The sequence below is a fragment of the Nelumbo nucifera genome, chromosome 5 (genome assembly GCF_055504915.1).
Source record: "Nelumbo nucifera cultivar China Antique chromosome 5, China Antique-T2T, whole genome shotgun sequence".
Classification (NCBI taxonomy): Eukaryota; Viridiplantae; Streptophyta; class Magnoliopsida; order Proteales; family Nelumbonaceae; genus Nelumbo; species Nelumbo nucifera.
In genome coordinates, this window is record NC_142653.1 from 48284897 (window position 1) to 48304863 (window position 19967).

Here is a 19967-nt window from a genome sequence, read left to right on the forward strand (position 1 = left end):
AATAATAATAAATTATATTTTATCATTTGATCACAACAATTGAATATATTATAACTCTATGGATGATCTATTAGACCAATTGAAATTTCTTCTTTAATAATTACTTTTTAGTTTTATATTTTTATAATTAAAAAATAATTAATTAATTAAATTTTATCATTTGATCACAATGATTGAATGTATTATAAATCTATCGATGATCTATCATATCCACAAAACAATCGAAATTTCTTCTTTAATAACTAATTTTTGAATATATTATATAATGTTTATTTATTTTTTATAATTTTTGAAAATGAATAATAAATAATTGTTATTTATATTTTCACATCAAAGTTTTGCCAATGCATATTTTATGGTTGGATAGAAGAGTTGGGTCTTTCTCATCTCATAAAACATTAAAGCTTAAGAATTGTAATTTATAAATTATAGTTAAGAATGAGATTTTTAATGAAATTATAATTAGCTATAATATATTTCTTTTCGTCACTGGTGGACAATGGAACAGTGGAGAGCGGAGGTTGTGGCCTTGTGGGAGAAAGGGAAGTCACTGTTCATCGTCTCCCACCTTGAGATGGAAAACAGGGTAGCGGCAGCAAGAAACCTCTCTCCTCTCGACAGCAAGAAATCTCTCTCCTCCCTATTTGGTTTTGGTGGCAAATGACAATCGACAGAGGAGAGGAGGTTGGAAGTCAGAAAGGAGAGTTTGCGATGGCTCCAACTAATGGATCTTGGTCTCATGTCATAAAAAGGTACCTCTCTCAAGGAGCCCCAGAAGAAGCTCTTCTTCTTTACATCCAAATTCTCTGCAAAAGGAATCCACCATTATGGTGGTATTCCTCTACTACTCAAGGCTTGTGGGTCTCTGCCGGGAAAGCTTTCCATGCTGAGTCGATCACAATTGGGGTGGATTCAGATGTGGGGATAGGGACTTCATTGGTTAGCATGTATTCTAAATGCCGCGACATAGTTGGTTCCCACAGGGTATTTGATGAAATGCCTGATAGGAATTTGGTGACATGTAATGCAATGATAAGAGGGTGTTCAAGGAATGGTGACATGGGTTCTGCATCATTTAGTTTTGAACGGATGCTAGAGAAGACGGAAGTTACATGGGCAGAGATGATTGATGGATATGCAAGGAATGGGGTTATTATTGCTGCTAGGCATTTATTCAATTGCTCTCCACATGAGATGAGGAATCTAGTGACATGGACTGTGATGATCGATGGATATGTGAGGATTGGGCAGTTGAAGACGGCAAGGCAGCTATTTGAGGAGATGCCACAGCGGAACTGCTATTCCTGGTAGTCAATAATTGCTGGTTACTACAAGAAGAGTAACGTCAAGGAGGCGAGAGAGAACTTTGATCGCATTCCAGTCAAGAATTTGATGAACTGGAATTCATTGATTGCTGGATATGCACAGAATTGATATTGCGAAGAAACTCTAGAGGCTCTCGCTAAGATGCAGTCCGAGGGATTTAAGCCTGATGAAGTTACAGTAGCAAGTGCATTATCAGCTTGTGCACAAAATGGTTCTTTGGATCACGAAAAAGAAATCCATAATCTTGTAAATTGTAGCAATATCAAACCTAACCAGTTGACATGTATGCAAAATGCGGCGACTTGCATAATGCAATAATGATTTTTAGGGATGGGGTTTCATTGAAGTGCCAAATAGTTATTATTATTATTTATTATTTATTATTATTATTTTATTATTATGATTATTATTTATTATTATTGATGAAGGGCAAATTAGGCCCTCCAATGACATCATGACAAATGGCATCTTAGAACAGTTGAATGACACATAGACACCACCTAAGTGATGATTTTGAGTCCCAGATCGCGGTTCATTTGCGTTCCGACCTAGTGACTTTTACCACAACTTAGGTCGGCTAAGAGCACCTCGTTCAGGGCTTACCTGTAGCACCTTGTCATTGGCCGAAATGACCTCAACGCGAGGACTAGGCGGTGACCCGTGAGATGTGCTGACCAACAAATTCGGCATGCATATGCCGACACTCCCAGGTTTCTAGGAATTTGGCCCACGTACTGGATATTCTAGAGAATGCATGGCCATTACCTCCAAAGATCTCGGACCGGTTAGGCACGACATCTTGAAAATCTTGGGTGCAGTGCGTGAGATCGATGACTACTCAACTATATAAGGGCTTCAGACGTCAAGAACAGGGTACGCACAATTACTTGTTCCCTAGCCAACTAATATACAAATTTTCAACCTGCACAACCTAGTACTAACTTAGGAATCGCAATGTCCACCCCGGGTAAAGCAACCCAGGCACTCTAACATTGATTCCTTGCAGGTTTCTCCAAAGAGCTATGCAGCTTGATAATCAACTTAGCTCAACACCCGATCTACCCCTAGCTCAGTCTAGTCAGCTCGGCTTCCAAGTCTTCATCCAACATAAATCCTCCACTTCGGCCTTTGAGTCACCCACCACAAGAAGTAGCCAGATGACTAGAGAGCGCTCAGATTGCACAACGTCAATTAGCATCGAAGTCACCGGCCAGCTGGGAACTGCCAAAACTTGCATCATCAACTGGCATCATCTGTGAGAGATGCTACAAAAAGCTAAGTTCTCGTCTTCTAGAAAACTAAATGCTCATCTTCTAGAAAGTTAAGATCTCACCTTTTAAGAATTTAAGTTTTCACTCTCTAATTTCCATTTTTTATGAACTCAAAGGCATTTTTGACCAGTACCAACATCATGAACCAATAATCAATTACTGGGGGGCAAAGGCGTCCATGATGAAACTTGAGACCCACCCTATTACAATCAGAAGCAATCATGCCAAAGTCATCACTCCTAGTATCTTATGAAAACACACCGCTATGGCTTGTGAACACCCCTCTCCTCGCGGTAGAGTCATTAGCGGTTCCCACCAGGATTGAAGCGTGGCGGTTCTATGAAATGAAGGAAGAATTTCCAAATCTGAGAATGGGAGAATCCCGATGTAAACAACATAATGACCTCGACAACTAGTAGTTTGGCGACAAGCACCTTGGAGTGAGGCCGCCCCTACAGGTCGAGCCCTCCATAGTTCCCGCGGTGTTTGATAGCCAATAGATTGTAAAGAAGCCCCACCGACCTCAGCTCATTCTATGTTTATACTCAACAACGGTTAAACCGAATGAAGCCTCTTCTGCTTAGTTTCGCAAGTTTGCTTCTACAAGTCGAGCACTTCTTAGATCCCATGGGAGTAGACGACCAATGGATTACATGGACGCCCTTGTAGGTCGAGCCTTCCAAGGCTCCCATGCGAGCTGGCGACCTAAAGTCAATAGTGCTTCTCCCGCAGGTCGAGCTCCTAGTGGCTTCTTGTAGGGGTGGATGACCGACGTCACTACAAGGCTGATGCAGTGTAGCTATGGCCACGAACTGCTAACTCACACCAATAACATGTTTATGTATCAACAACCCTCACAAGGGGGTCCGAAGTGCATAGTTGTGGTCTTGCAAGCACTCACCCAGGAAGATAATCCCACGAGACATTGTAGAAGCAGCCATATGGGAAGTTACTATAGAATGACCACCTTTTTAGGCGGAAAGGTTAATGCGCACATTGGCTAAATAATATTTTGGAGAGTGGACCACGAGTCGCTTCTAGAGCCTAAGGGCTAGGATGCCCAATTGAGAAAAAACCTCAGCACCACGTGAGACCCAGTCACCTCTTTGGCATGGGCAAAATCAAGGATAAGGAGAATGGACTATGAGTCACTCCTAGAGCCTAAGGGCTAGGGAGCCAAGCTGATAAAAGACCTCAACACCGCATGAGACCCATTTGCCTCTTCGATGTGGGCAAGATCAAGGATAAGGAGAGTTGACGGCGAGTTGCTCTCATATCCTAAGGGCTAGGGCGCCGAGATAATAAAAGACCTCGGCACCACATGTGACACAATTTACTCTTTGGCATGGGCAAGATCAAGGATAAGTAGAGTGGACCACAAGTCGCTCTTAGAGCCTAAGAGCTAAGGTGCCGAGCTGATAAAAGATCTCGACACCATATAAGACCCAATCGCCTCCTCGGCTTGGGCAATCTAGTTGCGAGCTTATTAGACCTCGGCACCACATAAGACCCAGTTGCCTGCTTCCTTGGCATGGGCAATAGAGTCAAATGCAAACTTAGCCAATCTTTTCACCTCGGTTTAGGCTTTGTGTCAAACTCGCTGGATACTCTTTCAGAACCAGTTTGAATGATGCTACGTTAGAGTCTACTTAGGTGGAGCAACCTGATAAAGCAGTCACATAGAACCCCTTCTTGAGGGCGACCCGATGAGCTCCACTCTTGAGGTAATAGGTCGGATTGCAATATCCCTTGATGGTCACATCCCTTATAAGGTAGATGTCCTCGTGTACCTGCTCCACCTTTCCTCGAGCAGATGAGATCGCTCTCGTGCCCCGATAATCAAGACGACGAGGTCCTGTGTAAGGCTGCTAACACTTGGATTCTTCTAACCTAAGAAGCAAATCAGACCTATGCTTACGACTATGAGTTCATCAAACAGTCATTCCAGGCCAAAGGAACTATCTACTTCCTTCGCCTAGGTACTCTCAGCTTGGGAGTGGGGGGCAATTGGTGAAGGGCGGATGTGTCCCTCCAATGACATCGTGACACATGGCATCTTAGAGCTACTGAATGACACATAGATACCACCTAAGTGATGATTTGGAGTCCCAGATCGCGGTTCGTTTGCACTCCGACCTAGCGACTTCGACCACAACTTAGGTCAGCTAGGAGCACCTCGTTCAGGGCTGACCTATAGCTCCTCACCACTGGCCGAAGTGACCTCGATGCGAGGAACGACCTCCCTCGAGGGCTTGTCGACTTGACTGAGGATCAGGCAGTGACCTGCGAAATGTGCTCGCCAACAAATTTGGCATGCATATGCTGATACCCCCAGGTTTCTAGGAAGTTGGCCCGCATACCAGATATTCCAGAGGATGGTCAACGTGTATGGCGATTACCTCTGTGGATCTCTGACCGGTTAGGCACGACCTCTCGGAAATCTTGGGTGTGGTATGTGGGATCGACGACAACTCAACTATATAAGGACTTTAGACCTCATGGAACAGGGTATGCACGATTACTTGTTCACGAGCCTACTAGTATACATACTTTCAGCTTGCACAACCGAGTACTAACTTAAGCATCGGAGTGCCCACCACGGGTAAAGCAACTCGGACACTCTAACATTAATTCCTTGCAGGTTTCTCTGAAGAGCTACACAGCTCGACAATCAACTTAGGTCGGCACCTGATCTACCCCCTAGCTTAGCCTAGTTAGCTCGACATCCAAGTCTTTATCCGGTGGAAATCCTCCACTTCGGCCTCTGAGTCACCAGCCACCAAGAAGTCGCCAGATGACCAGAGAACGCTCGGATCGCACACTATCAATCAGCATCCGAGTCATCGGCCAGTCAGGAACTGCCAAAACTTGCATCATCAATTATTATGATTATTATTATTATTGTTATTAATTGAGTTCACATGGTGATTCACGTGTGGGCCCATGTGAATTCTCAGTTGAAATGTATAGTGTGACATGTGAAAAGCATTGTTTATATGTATAAGTGAAGTGAGAGCTAAAATTGTCATTTGTATCAATATAAGCACTTATGGGGAAAATAGCTTACCAAACATTCCCACCCCAATAAGTGCTTAAAAACATAATAAGTGATTTTAAAAGTGGGATACCAAACAGCCTTAAGTGGTTGTTAATATAATACAAGTACTTCTTTTAACAATTACTTAATCATCAAGGCCCTGTTTGGTGCATTTTTCTGCGTAGGCTGTTGGCTGCTTGGAAGCCCGAGAACCTACATTTTTGTCTTTTTCCGTTTAGTTGGGAGAAAACTAACCACTGAAGATTACGTCTGGAAAAAACACCAGAAGCTTGTTATAGGCTAAATTCCACTAGTAGATCTGCGGAAGCAACAAACTGAACTCCAAATAAAAATGGATCGAGAATGGAGCACTGGATTAGCTGTAAGACTCCTTCCAAACTATGCATGAGGTTTTCACAAAACGTGGTAGGAGGAGAATACAATGGAAGGCCTATTTCAAGTATGAGAGAATACAATTGAACTATGTGGTGTTGCGCTGGTGTAAGTCTAAGGATGTTGTGGTGATGATTTAGACGTGATAATTTAGAGAGCTCTCAAATTGAGGCTGACTCTGTTAGCAAGTCCAAGGTTGTTGCACTGGTGCAAGATTCAAGTAGAAGACCAATGGTTAGGATGTCGATTACACTTGGGGAAAACCCTCCTTTCACACCTCCTAGGGATGACCCTAGTTCATAAGAAGGTGTTCCGACTGTGGGTGGTCAGGCTTTATCAGGACAAGGGATGAGTCCCTCTAGGAGTCCAGAGGTGGAGAACCTTGGGTCGGTGAAATATGAAAAACAGAGGAACTGTTTTGAATGAATACCAAAATTGTGTGTTACTCAATTTGAGACTCACATATATATATATATATATATATATATATATATTCATATATATATTTTTGTATCTATATGTACATGTGTCACTATACAATTGGAATTATATACATTAGAGATAAATACACAAGGAATTTATGATAAGAATACAGAGGGGAGATAAGAATATGTTAGATCCCTCATCCCTCATGTTACTGAATGGATGGAACAGTCTAAATCCCTCATGTTACGGAATAGATGAAGTGAATGGTGTAACTGATTCAGCAGTATCATCGTTATCAGTGCCCTGCAAATGGACAGGGGGGACCACTATCAACTTGGACATAGTAAACTAAGAGGAAGGCAGCGGCTTAGTAAAGAGAGGCATGAGCTGAAGTGGGAGAGGCATGAGCTGAAAGTAGAATTGAAAGTGACGAGGAAGAGTTTTACAATGATTCCTTAGCGAAAACCCACGAGGCTTTCAAGTTTGGGGGATTTCTGGGATGTAGAAAGATAAGAAGGTTTGTTGAATTTGATGTGGATGATTCAGTTAAAGAAGATCTAAGAGGATGGAAGGCAATTAGGGGTTAAGGAAGAGGAGGAAGAGGTAAGTTGTCACTCTGTCCTACTTAGTTTTTGGGCCTTAGGTCAGTTAAAGAGTTTCGAGGTTGGTTGTCTGATAGGTCCCAGTCAAAGCTAGAGTGATAGAGTATTCTGCTTATGGTGAGAATAAGACCACAAGATTTTATTAACTTCCAACTCCCCTCCCATGTTGGATGGGTGGTGTTTAAATACAGAAAATTCTCAATTTCCTTCCACTAACATAGCCACTGATTAAGGGATTAGCTTCTCTAGTAGTTAGTCTATCCCTAAGCCATAGGAACATAACTACTTAACCACTAACAACTTGACCTATTCTTAAGTAATAACTACTTAACCAAATTGACTACTTCCTAAGGCCAACACCTTGGCTTTATTGACCTATTCCTATGTACAGGTTACAAGGAAATAGAACAGAAATAAACTAACAAGAAAATGAAGAGAAAAGGGAGGAAATCTGCTGCTCTTCTCCCTATGCCACGTCACACACCTGCATGGGCCATGCGTCTATCATTGCCCCCGTCTTTCAGAGGAACCTTGTCCTCAAGGTCCAATTTGATGTATCTGTTCCATAGCTCGTCGAAAGTTGGTGTGAGCTCCCTCTTCGTCATCTGTCTCACTTTCGTCATAATTTCCTTCAAGCAACAGCAACTGCGGCCCTTTGCATTTGTGCCCCGGTACAAATTTTTCATCGCAATTAAAACAAAGGCCTTGAGCACGCCTCCTTTGCATCTCCATCCAAGTGAGTCGTTTCATTGGTGAAGCAGACTTCAGTTTCGTTGGAGAAGAGTCGATAATGGTCCTATTGAATTGACATGTAGCATTCAAGGATTTTGGCTTAAACATCTGAATCCCATCTGCTATTTCAATTTTAAGACCTCCCATAAAGTTGCCTACCAATGCCTTTTGAGTCCACCCTTGTACCCGATATTCCAGTTGTTCGAACTCTTTTTGATAATCACGTAAGGAGCCCACCTGTGTAATCTTTGACAATGCCTCATCAAAGTCTTCACATTCGGTAGGACCAAATCTTGCCCAAAGTTCCTCTTGAAAATTTTCCCATGTCACCTCTTTGCCTTTTTCCTTATAGGATATTCTCAACCATTGCCACCATTGATTAGCCTCGCCTTTCAAATGGAAAGAAGCCAAGGACACCTTGTGAGATTCAAGAGTGCCTTGGTATTCAAAAAATTGAACTACTCTTGTGAACCATTCGGTGGGGTCATCTCCCGCAAATCGAGGAAACTCCAAGTTGGTTAGTTTGGAAGAGAACAGTTATCATCCCACTTCGGAGTTGTCTCGAGATTCTTTTCTCATGTTGCGAGAACGCCCGGTAGGAGAGTTTGCCTTAAATTCAAGGCTGTTGGCAGTCGATGTTGCACGGTTGGAAAGTAGAGCTTCCGATAATTTGTTGATGGCATCTTCTAGCTGATGGAACTTATCAGCTATTCCCGCCTCCAAGTTCAGTCTCTAAGCTCTCAATTCTCTCCTTGTTAGTAGCCATGGTGCCTAGCTTTGATACCAATGATAGGTCCCAGTCAAAGCTAGAGTGATAGAGCATTCTGCTTAGGGTGAGAATAAGACCACAAGATTTTATTAACTTCCAACTCCCCTCCAATGTTGGATGGGTGTTGTTTAAATACAGAAAATTCTCAACTTCTTTCCACTAACATAGCCACTGATTAAGGGATTACCTTCTCTAGTAGTTAGCCTATCCCTAAGCCATAGGAACATAACTACTTAACTACTAACAACTTGACCTATTCTTAAGTAATAACTACTTAACCAAATTGACTACTTCCTAAGGCCAATACCTTGGCTTTATTGACCTATTCCTACGTACAGGTTACAATGAAATAGAAAAGAAATAAACTAACAAGAAAATGAAGAGAAATGGGAGGAAATCTGCTGCTCTTCTCCCTACGCCACGTCACACACCTGCATGGGCCATGCGTCTATCACTGTCTTTGTTGGTCTTTTTGATTTTCCTTTGGTTATGTGGCTTTCTGCAGCAACGTTTTATTGTCCTTCCTGGTTTGTTGTTGTTGTCAGTTTGTTTTGATTAGTAGTGTGTTCCGTTCTGGGTTCTTGAGTGAGCCTCGGGCTTTGACCCATTTGTATTATTCTTTTCCCCCTTTTTCCTTTCATCTTAATAAAATTTTCTTTCTCTTGAAGAGAGAGGGAGAGATAACTAGGACTTACATTTAGCTTAGGGATGGCAATTTTTCTCATTTCCCAAATTCACATGGGGACTCTCTCTGAATGAAGTGGGGATAGGGATGATTTTCTCCCTGCAAGAATGGGGATGGAAAAATTTTCATCCATTTTGATAGGGATGGGGAGTGCATTCCCTGCCCCACGGGGACACCAATCGATCCCCGACCCCTAGGGATCTCTGCTAATATATTTTATATATGTATGCATGTGGGTATTTTATATTTTTAAAAATATGGTTGAATCTTTTTTAATGTGATTGTAAATTTTAACTATTTTATTTTTAATTTTTTAAATAAAATAAAAAATCAAAAACAAAATGGTTGACAATAAAAAAAATCATGAGAATCCCATGGAGATGGGGATAACCTTGTCCTCCAAGAGGACGGGGAGGGGATGGAGAGTGGGCGGATCAAACGCAAAAAAGACATGTGAGAAAGGAAGTAGGAATTATGCATGCGGGGATAACACCAACTGCTCTATCTCCAACAACAGCCTTGGATATATTTGCCAATGCATGCAAGACTTTCATGGGAATGCTTACATCCCCCATGGATGCCAAGGTATGACTTCACCCTTCTTCCAATTTTGCTTCAAATTTCACTATTGAATTAGGGTTATATAAAGGTAATCATCTTATATTATTCTAGACGTCACCACCTATTGCCGAAATATATATATCCCAGCCCTCCCTATAAACACCATCCCCTAAATTGGGAATCTTTTCCACTGGACGCTGAACCAAACTGTACAATGGCCTAAGGGGGCGTTTAACTCAAGTTATCCCTTTAATTTAGGGAAAATTCTCTATTTTGGGTCTAGTGCCACTTTGGTCCTGAATTTTAAAATGCGAAAATTAAATATTCAAATGTTCAAAACATGTCAATCCAATCTCTATCATTAACCATTCGTTAAGTGGCAATTGAAACAACACAAATACCCTTAAAGTGTTATCAAATTCTCTTTATCAATCTTCCAAACATTGATTAAAAATGAACAGTCTCAAATCCTTGCCTCTTCTATTAGAGAAAGTTGGAGTCACATCTTAGTGGGCATTCTCGTGACCCCAACTTTCTTGAATAAAAGAGGCAAAGATTTGAGACTCTTCATTTTTTTTTATCAAGGTTTGAAGGGTTGATAAAGAAAATTAGACAACACTCGAAGGGAATTTGTGTCTTTTGAAATGCCACTTAACAAATAATTAATGGACCAACTAGAACTTGACTGATAAATTTTGAAAGTCCAGGTATTGAGTTATTGCATTTTAAAATTCAGGGACCAAAGTGGCACTATACCCAAAGTGCAGGGTACTTATCAGGAATTCTCCCTTTCAATAAATTAAAGGCTTTGACATTTTTGTTTGAGAAGCAAATGTGATTTCTTATTTTTAATATGGTGTGTTGAACTTGAAATGTATTTATTGATTCCTCACCTCTTCTTGAGGATGGTTATGTGAGGACTACATCCTTACTTGAGATGATAGAGGTGTAGGCACGACTTGCAAGTGGTTCGCGCAAAGTGTGGGTCGTGCCGCCCTCTCCTATGAAATTGGACCGTGCTGCAGCACAAGCCCGGGTGGGCCCGTGTCGTGCTGTGTGCCAAGCCTTAGCCTAAGTCAGGCCAAGGACTGGGCCAAAGCTAATTTTGACATCGCCAGGTACAGGAGTTGGGTGCCAAAGAAAATGCGGAAATAAAATATCCCTTTGGTCTAGTTGGAGATGATCCAACCTATTACAAACATGATGACTTCAAGTTGTTCTGCAACACTGCCATCTTCCCTCCAAAATTGACTTTGTATGGCGATGATCCGGGGAAAGACCACAACATTCTCAACATATCACTTGATGCTCATCAACTAACGACTTCCATTCTGGGAAGTGTCAAATGTTACATGGGTGCAGATGAAGACATGGAGGATAATGAAATTAGTTATTCTTTTCCAAACACATACAGGCTCTCCAATACCAGAAACAGATTGATGACAGTCGGTTGCGACACGTATGGAGCCGTAACGACTTCAAATACACATGGAACATTAGTAGATGTGGGTTGGCTGTTCTTATGTCCGACGCCCAGGATTCATTTGACTCACAAGTTTCACATCTCTGGGACATAAGAAACAATGTTGAATACCTTCTTAACGTTGGGATAAGGACTTCCATAGTACTGGACTGGGCAATACGAAACCAGAGTTGCGAGGAAGCACAAACAGACGTGGCTGGGTATGCCTGTGGGAGTAACACCTATTGCACCATGGATGCCAAGGTATGCTATTACTACGAAATCCAAACAATTATTCTTCTCTCTTTCACTTCAAAATTTAAATACAAATATTAAACATAAACGCTTTGCTGTTATTAACACATGGAAGTCACCAGATGAAACCATTGGTCCGTAAAGGACTCCTCTTGATAGCGCATGTGCTCATTCCAAGGAGTTAAAGCAGCTAGATTGTCAAAGAAAATGCGGAAATGTTGGCATTCCATACCCGTTTGGCCTCGTTGGAGATGATCCAAGCTGTAATAGAGATGAATTCAAGTTGTTGTGCAATACAGCCACTGACCATCGTCCGCAACTGATGATGTATGGCCCTGACAGTGATGAGTATAGTGATAAAATTGTGTTGAACATATCACTACATGGCGAATTAACTTTCTTCTACTGGGCTTTTGTCGATTGTGATATGGGGGAGAACCCATACCACAATGTCACATACTCCTTGATATATGATCATAGCAGGGAGGGGACCATAATTCCTTGGGAATATAGATTCTCTAAATCCCGGAACAAATTTACGGTTATTGGTTGTAACATACATGGCCTTATGTCTGATTCCAATGACCAAGAGTCCCAATGTGTTTCACTTTGTCATTGTAACACGGACGCGACCAATAAACGCTGTAACGGCACCGGATGCTGCCAGACGGCAATACCAGAAGATCTTGTTTCATTTAAGCCATCACTTCACAGTATTGGCAATCTATCTACCACAGACTCCACTTGGAATATGAGCAAATGCAGCATGGCCTTTCTGGCCGACAAAGACTGGTTTAATTCAAATGGTTCTTATCCATGGAGCTTAAGAAATGAGGTGGAATACCTTGTAAACGTTGGCTTCAGAACTCCAATAGTACTGGACTGGGCAATTCGAAACAACATTTCTTGCGAGGAAGCACAAGGACAAGGAGGGACAGACACTGACTATGCCTGCGGGCACAATACCGATTGCATACACTCCAAAAATGGCCCCGGTTATCTTTGCCAGTGTAAGAAAGGTTCTCAAGGGAATCCTTATCTCCCCGACGGCTGCCAAGGTACTAATTCATTATATTCTCTTCCTTTCCTTCAGTATTTACATGTATAGGCGATGAGAGACAACCCTAGGATCAATTTTAGGGTCCAATTTTAGCTTGGGCTATGCTTGAACTACTATAAGCCTAGCCCAAAATTATAAACATGGTGCTGATAAATTTGATATTATTTCCATGAGATTCTAATGATTCCTGTTATAATCGAATAATTTAACCTTCTCATTTAATTTAATACTTTTCTATTTGACTCATCATCATCTAAGCCTTATCTCAATTTCACTGGATCAGTTATATGAATCATGTTTAGCCATTCTGTTTAGCCATTAATACTGTCACTTGAATCATTTCAGTTTTACTCCACTCCCTCCAAAGTCTACATGCCATTACCCTTGCTTAATTAGTACTACGTTCATTTTATAACGACGATTAAAACGTTACTAATAAATCCAAGAATCAATATGAATCTGTGATTTGAGAAGGTCTTCGAAATATGCGAACACATTTTTTCTAATTTACTGATGCTTTTGGATTTTTGTGAAAGTTATAACACTTATAATATTTTTGCTAATGCTTTGACTATTGTCTTTCTCTTTCCAGATGTAAATGAGTGCAATGATCCAAATAATTATCCTTGCATAGGAACTTGCACTAATACAATTGGATCATACAATTGCTCTTGTCCAAAGGGTACTTATGGCGATGGTAAGAAAGATGGGCAAGGTTGCAAGCCAAGGAGTAAAGCTTTCCCTGTAATTAAGGTCATCCTAGGTAATGCTCTTGTCCTTATGCAATTTTTGTGCAAACGTTTCAAATGGATCGTCTGTATTTAGTTTCATTTGTTGAGGGCCAATTTAAAAAAAGAAAAAATTATGAATGTAACCATACATAAAAAAAGAAAAAATTATGAATGTAACTACTATAAGCCTTATCACATTGGGCCAGGGTGGGGTGTGGGTATGCCACACCCTATCATTTTTCTCTTTCACTGTTTGGTTTGTAACCAGTTTGTCCATTTAAATTTTAATTTTCTTTTTTAAATGTTTTTCTTCGTATCTCTTCCTCTTTGTGTCTCTTCGAATAGGTGTATTGTTTTTGAGAGATACATCTCTCTTCGAATGGATCGTCTGCATTTAGTTATGAATGCAACTGTGATTCAAAATTTTATGAATCTCACCTCATTGATTTTTTGGTGTTGTCTTTTTTCTCTTCTCTTATCTTCTCTTGCATGTAAGAAAAGAGTTATTGTCCCACATTATTTGGTAAAGAGATAAAGTTGAGTATATTAGTAGGTTTGTTTCCTCTATATGTAGGAACCCATAAGTGGAAAACACTATATATCACTTTGGGCCAGGGTGGGGTGTGGGTATGCCACACCCTATCATTTTTCTCTTTCACTATTTGGTTTGTAACCAGTTTGTTCATTTAAATTTTAATTTTCTTTTTTAAATGTTTTTCTTCGTATCTCTTCCTCTTTGTGTCTCTTCGAATAGGTGTATTGTTTTTGATAGAATTTTCCTTTTCTATCAATTGTCTCTATGTCTAAGCATTATCTTTGAGTGGTTCGTGGGGGTTTGATAAACGAGTGCACATCTACTAGTAGTTGTGGGCTGTTCCTTCTTTACGACCGATTTGTATTTACTCGGCTGCTTGTAGGGGCAAATGTAATTTAAGGAGAGTGGCCTAATGGTATGACTCAACCCTCTTTTCCTCTGCAATTCTCAGTCTCGACACAACAATTCTGCAACACTGTCACATTTTGGTTTACAAAGTGTTCATTGATAACTTCCCTACCTTCTGATTATTATTTTTACAACACAACTTCTCACCAATAATTACCCAACATTTGGTGAGATGCCATATGATATAAAAGTATAAGTTTTATAGAACATAATATGTAACATTTAATCATAATATATTGGATTTGGCTATGAGCTCTTCTTTTGTAAAAGCTGATTACAAATTTCCTTTTCTAGATTAGAAGTCTGGAAGTGAATTAGAAATATTGTTACTTGATGATCTATTTCACATTCAAACAAGATTTTGGCTAGCAAAATAAGACGGTTCTCGTATTTTGCATGTCTAATTAGCTAGAAAAAACTGCTGATCAACGAACTATTATACATCAATTAACATGAACAATGGATTTCTCATGTTCATTCTATGGGATCTATTATACATATTTGGTAATAAAAGAAGATTTTTATAAAAGAAAAACTAAGAGAGAGATACAACGAACTATAGAAACTATAAAAGGAGGCTGATCAACAAATAGATATTCAGCCAATCCCATTATATACACAATATGTATGTATGTACGTATATATAGGGGATGTTGTAGGGGTTAAACCAACAGTGAAAAAAGAAAATCTGCATGGATTCTAGAAATTTTATGCCAAGTTTCCTTTTTCTTTTTATGAGAAACGGCCATGTTATTAGTCAATTTATGAAACCTTCTTCCTTGAGAAAATTACAATATAACAAAGGCTATATTGTATGACCATTTCTCTCTAGATATTCTGTTCACTAACTAATAATTGACATATATTGTATGCAGGTATAAGCCTTTGCATCTTCGTATTACTCATTTGTATCTCTTGGTTATACTTCATCATAAGGAAAAGAAAACTCATGAGATTAAAAGAGAAATACTTTGAGCAAAATGGTGGTTTGCTTTTACAACAACAGTTATCTAATGGAGGTTCAAATCTCTTGAAAATCTTTTCAACCGAAGAGTTAAAGTTGGCAACCAAAAATTATAATGAAGAAAGCATCATAGGCCAAGGTGGACAAGGTACGGTTTACAAAGGCATTTTTCCTGATCATCAAATTGTTGCCATTAAAATGTCTAGAATAATGGATTCTAGTCAAATGGAGCAATTCATAAATGAGGAATGACACAATACCTGAAAGAGAAACTCAGTTCTCAATACCTATTGTTAATAATGAGATTGAAAGAAGAAATGACACAATGGTAATACCTACAATAGGAACTAGAAGAAGTCAAAGACAAAGAACAGAGAAACACTTAGGTTCAGATTTTATCTCTACTCAATCAATTGTATTTTTGGTTGAGGCTGACAGAGAGAAGATTTTGAATAAGATACCCATTGTCCTGAACATTGAAAATGATCCAAAAATCTACAGTGAGGCCATGACCTCTAGAAATGCTGCATTTTGGAAGGAAGTTATAAATAATGAAATGGATTCAATAATGTCAAATAACACAAGGGTACTAGTAGACTTGCCTACAGAATCAAAACCAATAAAATGTAAATAGGTGTTTAGAAGAAAATACAACACTGATAGAACTGTACAAACTTTTAAGGCTAGATTGGTGGCCAAAGGATTTAGTCAAAAGGAAGGGATTGATTACTTTGACACCTATGCACCAGTGGCTAGAACAACTTCTATTAGTATACTCATAGCATTAGCATCCATTTATCACTTATCTGTTCACCAAATGGATGTTAAAACTGCTTTCTTAAATGGTGATTCAAATGAAGAGGTTTATATGGAACAACCAGAAGGATTTATTCTTCCTGGAAATGAGAAGAAAGTCTGTAAATTGGTTAAATCACTATATGGATTAAAACAAGCACTTAAACAGTAGCTTGAGAAATTTGATTCTTGCATTCTAGCTTTTGGTTTTAAACATAGTAGTGCTAATAGATGCATTTACTCAAAATTCATTGAGAATTATGGAGTAATTGTATGTCTTTATATTGATGATATGCTTATTGTGGGTACAAATATGGTTGGCATAAATGAAACAAAAAACTACTTATCCTCTGTCTTCAAGATTAAAGATTTAGGAGAAGTAGATACCATATTGGGAATAAAAGTTAAAAAGCACAGTAGGTGCTATGCATTAAGCTAATCACATTATATCGAGAAAGTACTTGAGAAATTTAAGCATTTAGGGTTTAAAGAATATAGCACCCCATATGATTCTAATATAAAACTAGTAGAAAATACTGGTAGAGCAATTGCACAACTTGAGTATGCTATTGCAGTAGGAAGCTTGATGTATGCTATGCTTTGTACCAGACCTGATATTGCATTTGTAGTAAGTAAACTTAGTCGGTTTACAAGTAATCCCAGTGCAGAGCACTGGAAGGCAATTGGGAGAGTTCTTGGGTATCTCAAGAGAACATTAGAACTTGGCTTATTTTACTGTGATTATCCAGCTGTACTAGAAGGGTACACTGATGCAAGTTAGATTAACAGTAATGGAGATAACAAGTCCACCTCTGGATGGATTTTCGTTCTTTGTGGGGGTGCGATCTCTTGGGCATCCAAGAGACAAACTTGTATATCTCACTCGACCATGGAATCCGAATTCATAGCCTTAGCGGTTGCTGGAAAAGAGGCTGAATGGATTAGGAACTTATTATTGGATATAAAACTTTGGCCTAGTCCTATGCCTCCAATTTCCATTTACTGTGATAGTGAGACAACTTTGTCAAGAGCCTATAGTGGTACCTACAATGGTAAGTCTAGACATATAAGTCTGAGACATGAATTTGTTAGGCAACTAATTCAAGATGGAGTCATCTCTATAACCTATGTGAGGTCAAGTAAAAACTTGGCTGATCCTCTTACCAAGGGCTTGGCCAGAGAATTGGTAAGAATGACAACTAAAGAGATGAGATTAAAACCCTTTACTTAGTCACCTGTAATGGTAACCCAACCTGAACTAAAAAACCATTAGTATTGGGTTTAATGGGTAACAACAATTTATAGCAATGTGAGTGTTATCACTAACATTGAGAAATTTCCCATCACAATATAAGCAGTGCTATCCGTTATGATGAGAGAGGTTGAGTTAAACTCTTAATGAAGTTCTGAAATGTGTCAAATAATGGAACACATAGTGTAACTTCACCTATTTGAACATAAAAGTGGTGTCACTTCTCATGAGAGTTTGGGTTTGCTCTCAGGATTGTTCATGAAACCAGGAAAGAAGCACATGGCCATAATAGTGCTGAACAAAACTTTAGGAAGATTTTCGTTTGTTTTGTTATTGTTTGGCTGGTTTTATTGTTTTGTTATTCGTATAGCTCTTTCTTGTTTTTTTTTCATTTTAATAAATTTTATTTTATTACTAAAAGCTTCCCAGAATAGATATCTAATGACTAATGAGTTGCAGCCAGAAAAACAAAAGTGACAACTAGGTACTGACATCATTGCCCAACTTGACCCCAACATATTCTTTATAAATGAATATGTAAATTATCAATTATTTAATTTTACCTTGTTGAATTTTCTTTATTTTTAGGGTAAATTGCTGAAACCTCCCTGAAGTTTTTGGTTATTGTTGAAACTTTTTTTGAAGTTTGATAATTGTAATTGATGTAGCGCGATCCGGTCACTCCTAGCTGGCGGTGGCTTGGCTCCTATCTGGCGACGGACAACACTTGAGACGAACAAGGCAATGAAGAATTCCTGGGGAGCTCACCCGGCAGGAATACTCCAACGATCAAGTTAGATCTTTAGCAAAGAAGTATGAGAAATGCAGAGAGATAAGAGTGCGGATAGCGCAATACCTTGGGGCCCTAAAAGGAGGGCCTTTATTTAATGGGATCCTCGTGATCTTTGTGGAACGGTCCCAAAATCACTTCTATGATGGAGTGCGCCACTTAGGGGTAAACGTTATCCACTAACGTTAATCACTTCCGTTCGGACCAGGCGGGGAGGTAATGCTCGGTGTTATGAAGTGTAGTCTCGCAAGATTGGGAAGCTGTTAAGGGTAGCTATCAGGTCGGCAGGTTGGGGTACTCGAACTATCTTATCCGAATTGTCATTCCTGAGTTATCGCTCACATATAGGTGTCGATCTCGTGACTTGTTAACGAAGTATTCTTACCTCGGGGTAGATCCAGCCCGGGAGAGCCTTAGCTCGGGGTGGACCCAACTCGGGGGAGCTTTAGATCGGAGTGATTGGAATACCACCCTGTATCGAGCTGTCGCTTATACCGAACTGCCACTTGTACCGAACTATTAGGCGGGGCCCCAACGAGACCATTACACCGAGTTGCGGCCAGTCTATCATGCTACCATGTCCAAGTGTCCCCTAATTATGAGGTCGGGCCAAATCAGCCTCCATCAATTGCCCCCCACTCCCTGTGCTAGGGGTCTTGACCCAGTGCGGGGAGTTCACGGAATGACGGGTGGATTAGGCTCGGAGTTCGGGCTGTCCAGCTAGGCAACTCATTGGTCAGACCAGTTCACTGCGTGGCTCAATCAAGGGGGACCTGAGTCGCGTACAGCTCATGCGCGGATAACACAAGATTATAGACTCCGCAGACGTCAAAGAAATGCACTAAATTATTTTCACCTCAGGGGTCGTGTAGCCGGTTTTCTTGAGAGCCGTCGGATCATCTTGATCTTGACGATTGATGCCCGAGTATAGAACCTATAAATAGTGGGGGTCCTGGGTCATTTTCTGCCACAAGTTCACTTAGCATTCATCTTGAGCTCGCGCCTAAAGGTCCCCAGCTCGGGTTCCTAGTTCGTCAAGTCCCTTACTTCGGTTGCATTCTTTTGGTGAGTGCTCCCCTAGCTTCCTTTCAGTTCACTTCTTCTGTTCGGGATGTCTAGTTTTGACAATCTTTTAGACAAGCCCGAGGTAGGTACCTCGGCTCAGGGTGACCCAACCGAGGTCTAGTCCCACAAGGCGCGGGAGGCCTCTAGCCATCAGGCATCCACCTCTCACCGAGGTCGGATGCCAAACAAGTTCAGTCCCTCTACCATGACCTTGGAGAGACTTCGGTCTCTCATCCTTCAATACAACCTGCCCTGGGAGTACACCTATAGTCTTGACGAGATCCTGCTTTTCAGGGAGCAGGTCGTAGTCGGGCTTTGTCTTCCCCTCCACCCTCTCACCATTGAAGTTTTAAACCACTTCAATGTCACCATTGACCAGCTCCACCCGAACTCGATACGCAATGTGGTCGAGACGATCTCCCTTTGTTTTGACTACGCCCTCCCTTGGACCTGGATATCTTCTCTTCGATCCTGTCCATCAAGAAGCACACCGGAGTTCTCCCAGAGCACAGGCAGGCTTACTATCTTTCCCCTCGTTCGGGCTTCAAGCTCATGCATAAGCTCTCGAGCAAGGTCCCGGCCTAGAAGCAGGACTACTTCGTAGTTCGAAGTCCCGAAGGATGGCCCTTCCTTACCCAGTGGAGGGTGGTCATCCAAGACACCGGAGTCAGGCTAGACAAGGAGACAAGGGAGACACTCCAATCTTGGGCAGAGCTCGGGTTCGACTACAGGGACTTTATTGCTGAGGGCAAGCTAGTACAAGCCGGCCTGAGTCCTGGTAGGTCATCTTTTACTTAGCTTGAATTCATTCAAAAGTTCTTTTTTACAATTTCTAATGCCGAGCTTCT

General features: G+C 40.6%; 1 pseudogene; it reads left to right on the top strand.

The window, feature by feature from the left end:
• The first annotated feature begins 528 nt into the window (after window positions 1–528).
• LOC148791564 (uncharacterized) lies at window positions 529–15469 on the top strand (annotated as a pseudogene).
• Window positions 15470–19967: the final 4498 nt, after the last annotated feature.